The sequence below is a fragment of the Colobus angolensis genome, unplaced genomic scaffold, assembly GCF_000951035.1.
Source record: "Colobus angolensis palliatus isolate OR3802 unplaced genomic scaffold, Cang.pa_1.0 Scaffold262, whole genome shotgun sequence".
Classification (NCBI taxonomy): Eukaryota; Metazoa; Chordata; class Mammalia; order Primates; family Cercopithecidae; genus Colobus; species Colobus angolensis.
Genome location: NW_012115844.1, coordinates 1137801 through 1150570, shown reverse-complemented (window position 1 = coordinate 1150570; position 12770 = coordinate 1137801). Strand labels below are relative to the sequence as shown.

Genomic DNA, 12770 nt, shown 5'->3' with positions numbered 1-12770 from the left:
ATAGAAGTAACGTTATTCTTTTATAGGACATCTGTGAGTCCTCCCTTTCTTCCATCTCTCTTGCTCTCATTCTTTCTATTTATTCATTTAGTTATTCCAAGTCAAATCTCACCTATTCTTTTTTTGAATAATCAGATGGGAATTCTGGGTAGAAATTCAAAAATGAAGGCTCAATAAATATCCCAGGACAGAATAGCTGTCTGCTGGCTTAGACTTGTCATCATCAGTTGCTTAACTGAAGCAACTACACATAGTTATGCAAAACACACATGCATATTCACTCACAGAGAAAACTCTCCTGTAATGGTGCCTACCTAAAGCAATAAAAGATTTATTGATGATAACAGAAAGGGGGAATATTTTCAGTGAGTATGACAAATATTTAACAGCCTTAGTAACAAGTTCTGACAAATTGGTTAGCAAACCACAAGAGCTCTTGAAAAAATAAAATGTGTACCACAAAATACAAACAGGAGTTAATTCCAGGTAGTAGAGATATGGAAAATTATTTATATCTTTTATAATAATATGTATATTATATAAATTATATATGTTATGCCAAAATACATATGTATATATTTCCACTTCACAAAAGAAAGTAGACAGAAGAGTAAATGAATAGCAGTCATGAACAGATTGTTTACTATTGAAAAATACAATGACTAATACACATTTTAAAACCAATGAAAATTATTTTAAAAATTTTAACCATACTGGTGAATCAAATATGTACAAATGAAAACAGCAATAGGGTACTTTGTTCTGCCTATGTGGATGGGAATATTTTTTGAAAATTTTAAAGATTTTTTTTTTTTCTCCCTGGAAATATGTCTGCAGCCACCAGGAGATGCGTCTGTTGCTTCCAGAGCATGGATAATAGAACAGAGGACAGTTGGCAAAACTGAGATACCATTCCAGGTAATCATTGGAGTTTCAGCTGGAAAATAGAAGATGTGTTTCCACTGGGTCAAGCAAGAAGAGCTTGAGACATCTCATTGATTACCTACAAAAACTGCCCAGGTAAGTGAAGAGACCCATGAGATTTGGTGTAAATTGCTCACTGTATGTGGGGGAAGAGAAAGAAGAATAACCCAACATAGAAAGCCTCAAAGCAGGAGGATACTACACAGACTTCCAAAGGAGCAGTGAGACGACACCGTCTGATGTTGGCTGCACCAAGAAGCCTGAATGGCTGTCAGTGTCAGGTAGGGAAGTAAATGACAGAAGAGAGGATGACATGAAATTGTGCTATAACTGTGTTTGTTGTCCAAATAAACACAAGTTGTTTCATATAGTTTTACATGTTTCATTTACTTCTGCAGAGTGGAAAGGAGAAAAAAGACAGGGAAAGCCAGGAAAAGATGAGGAGAAGAAAGGGACAGGAGGAGAAATGTAAAGAGAGACTAGGATAATTGTTTGGACCATACCTTCTCTGCTGGTGGCTTACTGTGACTACATCATCCAAAATTTGGTATAAGGATTTGGAAATGTGACCAATATTTCTTAGAAGGTAGTGAAATACCTAATTGTTCTCCTTCCTTTTCAGCCCCATCACCATTTGTTCATTTAAAATTCAAAAGGAAAAGATGATGCCATTTTATGCTTGTACATAGTTTAATTGAGATTGCCTGATATCTAACAACATATTAGTAATCTAATGACTAGTAATTCCTCTCTGGGGATCACTCCTAAAAATACACCCTAGAATGTGAACCAAATTTATGTTCTAAATTTCCTGTCAAGTAATAATAAATATATAAAGAACAAAAACAAGAGGGATATCTTAAATTCCAATGATAGAAGACTGATTGAATGTAGATTAATACTTTGAAGTAGCAGAAATACTATAGTTCAATTGAAAATGATATCTGTAATTATTGCTAATGATGCCAGCATAGATTTGCTGTGAAATGTTTTGTGAAAATAATCAAGATACCATTGTATTATGGGTGGCAAACACAAGACAAATTAGAAAGAATACTAACAAATGAACCATGATTAAATTTCTATGGTATGTGTTGTCATCTTTTTAATTCTATTTCTCCACATTTTTCAAATTTTCTCTATGTATGCGTAGCAATTTTCTGTCTTGAAGAAATAGGTGCTATCATTTTTTGAAAAATACAGGAGACAGAGCTTTTAACTTTATAATCCATATCTTCCTTTTCACCTTGATATAGGGCTGAAAAAGAAAAAATGTACAAGAGCAACTTTCCTGTTGTTTCTGCCTTATTTTTATTAAAGCAAGGAAAAAATGAAAACACAAAAGTAAAATGATAACATGAAAAAAAATGATAGGTTTCTTAGGTGTTTAACTGAAATAGAGGCATAGAGGAAAAAAATTTGATGATTTTTGGGAGGGTATTTTTCCTACGTCAAAAGGTAGAACTTGATGATGTCATAGTAACTCTTGTTTTGGAAGTGCATAAATATTCAAAATAAGAATTTTAAAATGATCTGGTTTTCCAGAAGAAAATGATCCTCAAACTTCGTCTTTGTTATAGCTGCACTACAATTTCTTTTGGTCTAAAACTGTAGCCATAGAATTCTTGAAGATCACTTTGGCAAGAATGGAGTATATGGAGAATCAGGGACAATTTAAACTCATTTTCTTCTATTATTTAATATTATAGGTGAATTATTGTCCTGAGATTTCATATTTTCAAAGCAAGAATATAACTGGACATGGAAAAATCTTACGATTATTCTTCTATAAGCAGAAAAAAGCATTTAATACAATCTAACACCCTTTTGTCAGAACAATAAAATGGCAAGTATTTAAGATTTTGTTATAAACATACAGATATGTGTACATACTGTATATGTGTGTAAAGGTACACACATACACATACATACACACAATTGTATATGCAGTAACCTTCCTTTATTTGCAATACGTTGTTTTAGTCCAACAACCCCAGTGGATGACTGAAACCTCATCAGATAGTAGCAAACCTGACTGTCATCAACTGGAAGGTGCTTCTGTTCATGTCTTGCACCCACAAATTCAATGACTTTTTCATCTTAATTAAGCGCTTATAAACAGTGGCTGTAACTTTCGTAGTTTGAGGGGCATCAGCAAAACAAACATGATTTTTTTTCCTTCTTTACAATTTCACAAATGGATAATTTGTTCTTACTATAGCTCTTAGCAGTCTCGCATATATATATATTTCTTTCCTTATTAAGAACTTTCATCTTTTAGCTTAAAGGAAACACTTCACAGCTTCACTTTGCATGTCTGAATTGCCAGAATGTCTATTCTTGCATTTTGGGGCTATTACGAGGTAAAATAAAGGTTACTGGAACACAGGCAGTGTGATACTGCAACAGTTTATCTGATAATTGAGATAACTATTAAATGATTAATAATGCACAAATAATGTTGATATTGTTAATACACTGGACAAAGGGATGATTTATGGCCCGGGAAAGATGGAATGGGATGGCATGAGGTTTCATCATGCTACTCAGAACTGTGTGCAATTTAAAACTTTTGAAATATTTATTTCTGAAATTTTTCCTTTAATATTTTTGAACCACAGTTGACCACAGGAAACTGAAACTGCAAACTTAGAAACCATGGATAAGGGAAGACTGCTGTATACAATTCAGCTTCAAGGACAATATATTAATTAGCTAGTGCTACAACAATGCTGTATAAAGAACAAACCCAAAACACGGTGGCTTACAAAAACACAAGTCTGCAGGAGATTTATAGTTTGCTGGGCTCACTAGTTATCAACTGGGCTTAGTTCCAGTCTGCAGGCTAGGATAAGGTCATTTTTTTTTTCTTATTCTGGAACAAAGTTGATCACTTGGGGCATTTTCTGTTCATCAAAGAAGGCAGCAACATGAAAGAACAAGTCAAACCGTGCAAGCATATTTAAAACTGTATTTGCATTACATCGACAAACAATCCTTTTAATACAGCAAGTCACATGTACAAACTCAAGGCTAATGGGGAGAGCATGTGCACTTTACATCTTTACTGGCAGGCCTTTCTGAATCACATGACAAATAGTGCGACTAAATAGTCTGCAACAGGGATGTAGTGAAGACTTTGGGAAAATGATTAAATCTATCATAGCTAACATCTTACATCATGTGGAAACGTTAGAGGCCTTCTACTAATGTCAGAAACAAGAAAACAGTATCATTGATCTCCAGCACCATATTTAATATTGTGATGGAAGTATTAATCAATACAAGTAGACAAGAAAATTCAATAGAAACATGAGAATTGGAGAGAAAGAGGTAAAACTTTATCAGGTTATGTATAAAATCCAAAAAATAAAAAAGCTACAAAGAAACAGTAACTTAATAAAGTATTAAGTTGTTTAGCTAATGTGTAAAAATCAACAGCCTTTATTTATCCAACAAAAACTTAACAGATGATATTATGGAAGATAAAATAATACATTGTAATAGCAAAAATAAAAATATAATACCTGGGTGTAAATTTTACAAAAGATGTCCCAAAGTTTTATGAAGAGGATATTTTACATCTGAAAAACATAAACAAAAAATGTCAGATTTGCAGCAAGACAAATTGGTTATAAGTTTCAATTAAAACAATAAGTAATAAAAACTGTTAAGCAAAATTCTGAAAAAGAAAAATAACAAAAGGACCTGAAAGTTAGCCCTGTTGGGCATTAAACATATCATAATGCCTCTATAACTATAACTGAGTTTGTCCAGGAATTAATGAGTAAATGGGCTAATGGAAAACTACTAAAGACCCTCAACAGAAATAACTTATTATGAAAATTTAGTATATGATAAATGTGGCATCTCAAATTAGTGAAGAGAGTGATTTTTTAAATATGAGCTATTTTAATATGCTATATCAAAGTACATAATGGATCATTTTCCACTTCATTTTAGAATAAATTCCAAATGCATCAGAGATTTGTAAAAGCAAAACAAAAATAATATAATGAGACCTTTCAAGTACTAGATGAAAACCTGAGTGACTCTATTTAAAATTTTGGAAAATAGATTACTTTACTGACTATAAAATAAAAAATGATAAGAGAAACGATGGGTAAGTTTAGCTTAAAAGATTTTACAATATTTGCATAGAAACAATACTATAAACAAAGTAAAAATACAAAATCAGACTGGTAACTATTTTTTATAACTTATACCACAGGAAAAAAGAGTTAATATCTTAAATTTGTAAAGATTGAATACAATCCAAATGTCCATTGATCCATTGATAAAGGTCTAGTTGAATAAATAACCACACAGCGAAATATTGTATAGTTGAAAAAAAGAATAAGGACTATTTCTGTATTCTGCTAGATCTCCAGGATACGTTATTAAAGAGAGATTGCAAGCTGGAAAAAAAAATATGGGAACGCTACTTTTTTTTTTTTTTTTTGAGACTAAGTCTCGCTCTGTCACCCAGGCTGGAGTGCAGTGGTGCCATCTCGGCTCACTGCAAGCTCTGTCTTCCGGGTTCATGCCATTCTCCTGCCTCATCCTCCTGAGCAGCTGGGACTACAGGCGCCCACCACCACACCCGACTAATTTTTTTTTGTAGTTTTAGTAGAGACGGGGTTTCACCTTGTTAGCCAGGATGGTCTCGATCTCCTGACCTCATGATCTGCCCGCCTCAGCTTCTCAAAGTGCTGGGACTACAGGAGTGAGCCACCGCCCCTGGCTGATGCTACCTTTTATTTAAGAAAGTGGTATTTGAAGGTCAATGTTTAATAATTTATTCAAAACAATACAGCAATGGCAGGATAAACTCTACATTTAAAAAAAAGTTTATAGGAGGGAGAAAGAGTGGAAGGCTCCCTATGAGAAGCTAGCTTTTTAAAAATACACCCTAATAAATAGATTTGACCTTGTAACTAGATAACTAGATATGTAATTTTATTAAAAGACAATATTTAAAATCCAGTTTCTAATAATTGAAAATGAAATAAATTATGTAAATGAAACAGTCTGTACAGTGGTGGAAAACCATACAGAAAATACTAAACTAATAATTTGAGATAATTTGACTGTACTAAGATATACCTTGAGGACAACATTAACTGAAACATTTTTTAATGTTTTGTTGGATATAGTATTGACTTTATAATTTTGGGGTCGTTTGGTGTCATAAATGAAATGAATAATTATTTGGATATCATTTGAAATGTGGAGTTTCAACATATTTTAAAAGGAGACATAAATGTAAGATCAATGAAACTGAGTAATATTACTATACATTCTGTATTTGAATTGAAAAAATATCAGAATAAATCTATGGTGACATAAACAAAAGCAAAGTTAACTTCTGACTTTGTACACAGAAAACATCTAGAAAAAAAATGGCTAATCTAATAGTAATGAGCTCCTCTAATACACAGATTATGGTCTCTAATTACCATTTTCTGTGAAAAACTGATCAAGAAGGCTTTGCTAATTGCAGTTGGGTCACAGTTGGTTGGAGCATCTTGTCATTCCAGAAATCAAGAAATATCGAAATGTCCTTACATTAAAAGATTCAAGACACAAAAATGTTTCCTGGCAAAAGACAGAACAATTCGAGCACCATTGAAGATGATAATTGTCATGTATTTATATTTATTAATTTTTAAAAAATGCATTAGTTTATAATAAATTAAAAAACAAAAAATAAAAAATACATTCTCATTTTTCTCTATGTTCTTCCATTATTGTATATTTTTGAAGGATATCAGAATATTCTCTTGTTATTTTGAAAGTTGGTAAATAAAGAGAAAGAATACAGCATTTATTTTGCCTATCTTAATAGTCTATATCTCAGGTTAACTATTTGTTGATAAGTTTCTTTTTCTAATAGCATTTCTATTTCATCATGGATTTATGGATCTAGGCAATAATCATCTACGGTTACCAACATCCCAAAGAGACAAACCAGCATTGGATACTTCATGAAGAAATTATACAATACCATGTGTGAAGTGATCTTGGGAAACAATGTACCCTGAATCATATTGAGCCTTTAGATCTATGTACCATTTAATAGGAAATCATTATAAGTAACCATGGAGATGCAATCACCAAGAGTAGCTTGTGAGAAATTCTACAAATCAGATAACCCTGTTTCCTCAACAAATGACCTGCAAGGCAAAAAATGTACAGATGGAGATGGAAGCCTAAAATTAAAAGTGACTTATGACCTATGTAATGGGTTGATAGGTTCAGCAAACCACCATGGCACACGTTTACCTTTGTAAGAAACCTGCACGTCCTGCACATATATCCCAGAACTCAATAGAATAAAATAAAATAAAATAACGTTTTAAAAGTGAATCCTGACTCAAATGAGTAAACTGTAAAAAACAGAAGAATTTTCTATTATTTCCCTACCAAGTCAAGCTTACTTATTTATTTTATCTTCCTGTTCACAGTAAGCACTATACATGTCTTCCCTATTCTAATATAAAACTATCTTTTTTTTCCAAATTAGTAAGTGTAGGACTTGAGCATTCAAAAGATTCTAAGTAACATAAAAACAGAAATTCTATCTATTTTGTTTACCGTTTTGTCTTCACTGCTGAGAACATTATCTGGAAATTAGTAGATGCTTAATTGATAACTGTTGAGTGAATGACTCATATTTAGTTAAATTTAGAGTTGGAATTTGTCCCAGGTTTTCTGATTTCCAACCTAGCTTAAGTGCCCCTTCACCACTTTACTAGATGCTATCCATAACCTGCCCTGATAATCCTTTGACCCACCTTAGTTTATGCATCAAGGCAGTTTCCAGCATGCTCTCACCTTCCCATCCCAAGCATCCAGTTTTTTCTTCTTCCTTGCTTGAAGGTTTTCTTCTGTGGGTAAGTAGGCACAATCCATACTTGTGTAACCCTAGGAAAGCCTCAGGAGCAAACCTCAACAAATGGGAAATTGGAGTCAGAGTATAAATGCTCTAGTCTTTCAACCCTCTGGTGAGGTTATTTTTTGAGATATGTTTCACTTGGTTTCCTAGAGGATTCCTGAGAGACTTGAACCCAGTTCTCCATGACAATTATGTTTTAGGGAAACTTTAACATATCTCTGCCTTATCCCTACAACTTACGTAATAACAACATTCTATAGTGGAAAGAACACAGATGTTCCAAAATCTTCATATATGTTGAATCTCCACAAGTCCTTATAGAATAAGTGCTAACTTAGATATTTTTAATTTAGAGATGAGAAAACTGAAGCTCCAAGTGGCTAACTAATTTATCCAGTACTTGTACCCGTAGAGTAGATACTGTTCAGCCAGGATTTCTATTCAGCTGTGTCAAAATACAGACGCCATGAACTTTCAGCTATAAAGTAGTGCATTCCTGCATTTCTGGACTAAGGTGGCCAAAAGAACTAAATTAAATTATGGGTTCAATCGTTCACTGAAGAATTTCAATGTCATGCAGTTCAATAACAAGCGCTTGATTCTTCAGCATTCTGGTGCTTGTACTGAAGAGAAGATTTATATCCTATAGATCACTACTTCTTGTCTTTTCATTATTTCTCTTAAGTTCTTAAGGGGAATGATGATGAAGAATAGAAAAATAGGCAAAAAAAAATAGAAGGATAAGATCAAAACCTTTTAACAGTTTCAGGCTCAAAGCTATTTTGAAGATAAACGACATATCTAGGGTACAGAGTTAATCTTTGACTAAAGACAAGCCCCTTGTGGGATTTTCTATTTGCTTGTTTTACTGATTATTTTTATTTTGTCCTGACAGTATTTTGCACCATCAGATATATTTTGATGTTAGAAGATAAAGAGATTGGACCGAAACTGGGATGGAGGAGAAGCAGCCAAAGAAGTTGTTCTGTTTCTTAAGTGACTTTGAAGGTTGTACACCTTTAATATTCATTTTGAGGAGTAAAACATTTAAACATCCAATTAAATAGAGATTTTATGTATGTTTTATTTATTCAATGTCTCTTGAGATAACTGTCCTATAATTGGAGTGCTTCCTTCATAGTTTAGCTATTCCCATGAGATTTTAGGAGTTGTGGGGAGATTGATAGAGAACCCTCAATTGCCTGTTTCATTATTCCACTTACTAAACACCTAGATAATAGCTTTTTGTTTCAATAGCCTGGGTATTAACAGCAAAATTCAAGTAACAAATTACTCTGACAAAATTGTCCTGTGTATCATTATTAAATATAATACTAAAAACATCCTGTCCGCAGACACAACTCAAATGTGGAAATGGAGTTATGATAAGACATTAGCACCCACATGATCATTACTGTATGTCCAGTCTATGAGACACTTCAAAAAGGGGCCAGAATATTAAATACTCTGTAAATTATTTTTATAAATAATAAATAAATAATAATATACTGGCATTGACCATATGTTCCCTGTTTTTGTTGTGCTTGAGTAATATTAAACAACTGAAGAAGATATTAACACAAGGAACATGGTCCCCACTGCAGGAGAATAAAAAATGATGGAGGAGGGGCTGGATAGGAGGGAACCAGAAGGAAGATTTCTTCAGGGGGAATATGTGAGACTCATAGAGGTCTCTGTAAATGGCACTAGGAAGAAACAAAGACTGAGTTCCAGTCATGTTAATGCTTGGACCCATTTTGTTAGTGATAGTAACACCCTTTGGGACCAGAAAATACGTAAGACCTTGGAAAAGGGAGATTTCACTGCTTCCATTTTAAACTAAAATCTCACAGAATGATTCTTCCACCTACCCCTTTTCACTAGAGCCATTTTTCTGTTTCTACACTAGCTGTTCTAAAACTTACCCTCTCCAAAGTTCTGCATATCTCTGCCTCTCTGAGCTCATTCATTCACAACAGATACATGCTTGAAAAATTAGGGGCAGTTTTCTTCTGCTCAAGCCAAATTTAATGTTGATTCTTTTAAAACAAGCAATGGGAAAAAAGTGTCTTTATTAATAGGCCAGGAGAGTGATCAGAAATCTTCCCTATGTTTCCATTATTCCTACTAGGTTGGTGCAAAAGTAATTAACCACTATTACTTTTGCACCAATCTAATACTAAATCTCCATTTGCTTCAAGATTCCACTTGTGAGGTTGGGTTTTCTTGGAAATCCCCCAATATGGTTTGGCTGTGTCCCCACCCAAATCTCAACTTGAATTATATCTCCCAGAATTCCCAAGTGGGAGGGGCTCAGCTGGAGGTAATTGAGTCATAGGGGTCAGTCTTTCCAGTGCTATTCTCGAGTTAGTGAATCAGTTTCAGATCTGATGGGTTTATCAGTGGTTTCAGCTTTTCTTCTTCCTCATTTTCTCTTGCAGCCATCATGAAAGAAGTGGCTTTCACCGCCCCACCCCACTCCACCCCCGCCGTGATTCTGAGGCCTTCTCAGCCGTGTGGAACTGTAAGTCCAATTAAACCTCCTTTTCTTCCCAGTCTCGGGTACGTTTTTATCCACAGCATTAAAATGAACTAATACACCCCCTACCTGATCAGGGAGAATCATTCAAAGGATTTTTTATTTTGGCCCATGTTGAAATCTCTCATAGAATAGACATGCAGTAATGATCTTGTGGGTGCTAACTCCATTTCCACATTTGAGGTGTGTCTGTGGACAGGATGTTTTTAGTATCATACCTAATAACAGTACACAGGACAATTTTGTTAGAGTAATTTGTGACTGAAATTTTGTTGTTAATATTCATGCCGTTGAAATTTTAAATCTATTATCGAGGTGTTTAGTAAGTGGAATAACGTAAAAGGCAATTGAGGGTTCTCCATCAAGCTCCCCACAGCTCCTAAAATCTCCTGGGAATAGCTAAAATAGGAAAGAGGCACCCCAATTACAAGAAAGTTGTCTCAAGGGATACTGAATAAATAAAACGTACATAATGTCTGTATTTAATTGGAAGTCTAAATTCTTTATTCCTCAAAATGAATATTAAAGATATACAACCTTCAAAGTCACTTAAGAAACAGAACACCTTCTTTGGCTGCTTTTCCTCCATCCCAGTTTTGGGTCAATCTCTTCATCTTCTAAGATTCACAGGCCCTCTATCACCTGACTACATGTCCTTCAATGCCTGATTCACTCCCAGGTATCCTTTTTTTTTGGTGAATTATAATTTTTATACGGTAAAGTACACAAGTATTAAGGATGCAATTCAATGCATTTTGACAAACACATAAAAGCAAACAACACCCAGAGAAGATCTACAGCAGTTCCAGCACTCTGGAAAAGTATGTGTGTGTGTGTGTGTGTGTGTGTGTGTGTGTGTGTATGTGTGTGTGTGTGTGCCCCTTTTCACTCAATTATTAAAATCCTTAGCCTTCTGGGAAATGGAAACAAGCAAATTTGCCTTGGGATGGTTTTAATACTGTCAGGTTAACTTTCATAATGTTCTCTTTTCTCACACTTTATTTCTCTCAAGATCTTCCTACAGAGTCAACCTTGTGACCTCCACTTGGCACATCTAATGGCCAGAATTCTATGCTATCCCTCCAGGTTTCCTGATCCTGGTGTAACATGCCCTGTGTAATCCCCAGGACTGTAAATATGATGGATTTTACTCCTGTTATTTTATATGGCACAACTGATCTTAATATATGCAGGTGATTTGGGTGGGTCCAGCCTAATCACATGAGCTGGACCTACCCAAATCACCTTCTTTAGAAGCTAAGTTCTTTCTCTGGCTGGTCACATAAATTTAAAAAAAAAGATGAAGCATGAGATGAGTTTAACATGGGTGACATTTTCCTTCACTGAGATGGAAAAGGCCACATGACAAAGACCTGAGAGCAGCCTCAAGAAGCAGAAGATGACCCGCAGCTGACAACGAGCAAAGACACAGAGATTTTATTTCAATTGGAAGAAACTGAATTCTGCCAACAACGTGAATGAGCTTGGAAGCTGATTTTTCCCAAGAGCCTTTAGACAAGAACTTAGCCTGACAGACACCTTGATTTCATCTTTGTAATACCTTAAGCAGAGAACTCAGCCATGCAATGGGAAACTTCTGACCTACAGAATTATGTGTTAATGTATAGGTGTTGTGTTAGACCACTAAATTTGTGATAATTTATTATGCAGTGACAAGAAACTAACACAATACTAGAGTCAGTGTATGGGTATGTTTTAGATGCATTATATGTAAGAAACCAGTTGTTGATTTTTATAATTTCTCCCTCCTAGACTAGATCCAGAGCCAGAGAAACAGGATACCACAAATGTACATGACAGAAGAAGTGGATATAGCAATAGGTGCAGAAATGGGGACATTTTTTGTAATCTGTAACATAGAAGGCACAGTTTTTAATTTTTTAACTTTTTACATATACTTACCTTATCTCAGCACCTAGAATACTGCTTGTCTCAACATAGTAACTATTTCTTGAGAAAATTTTATTTTGTTGGTAAAATTACATGTATTTCACAGGGCCCTCAACATATACTTTGTATAAAACCGTTAAAATGTTGAATAATAACGAGTTGATTGTGTTTCTGTCTTTGTGTTTCTGTTTCTCATGTGTTATATGTTTGCTTTCTTGATTGCTGGAACAATAGTTACTTCTGCTTTGCTTGTTGTTGAAAGAACAGCCTTCCTTATATGGTCAAAGATTCCAAAAGTAAGAAAAAAATTTATAAAACTAATTGATCTGGAAACCTATAACTATTCATTTAGAAGATAAGTTACAAAATGAGGCATTTTCTAGGAACAAAATTTTTTGAGAACCTCTCAAGTAATAATACATTGTGAAATACATGGTCACATTTGATGAAGTATGAAGAGCTGAAATTATAATCCACAATTTAATGATAGAAAAAGCA

At 34.2% G+C, this 12770-nt stretch overlaps 1 long non-coding RNA gene across 1 annotated transcript; it reads left to right on the top strand.

Moving 5' to 3' along the window:
• Positions 1–1056: 1056 nt before the first annotated feature.
• On the top strand, positions 1057–8885 carry LOC105515520. Its single transcript, XR_001002337.1, has 3 exons — positions 1057–1205; positions 1323–1510; positions 8718–8885. It is a non-coding gene; the product is annotated as an uncharacterized LOC105515520 (long non-coding RNA).
• Positions 8886–12770: the final 3885 nt, after the last annotated feature.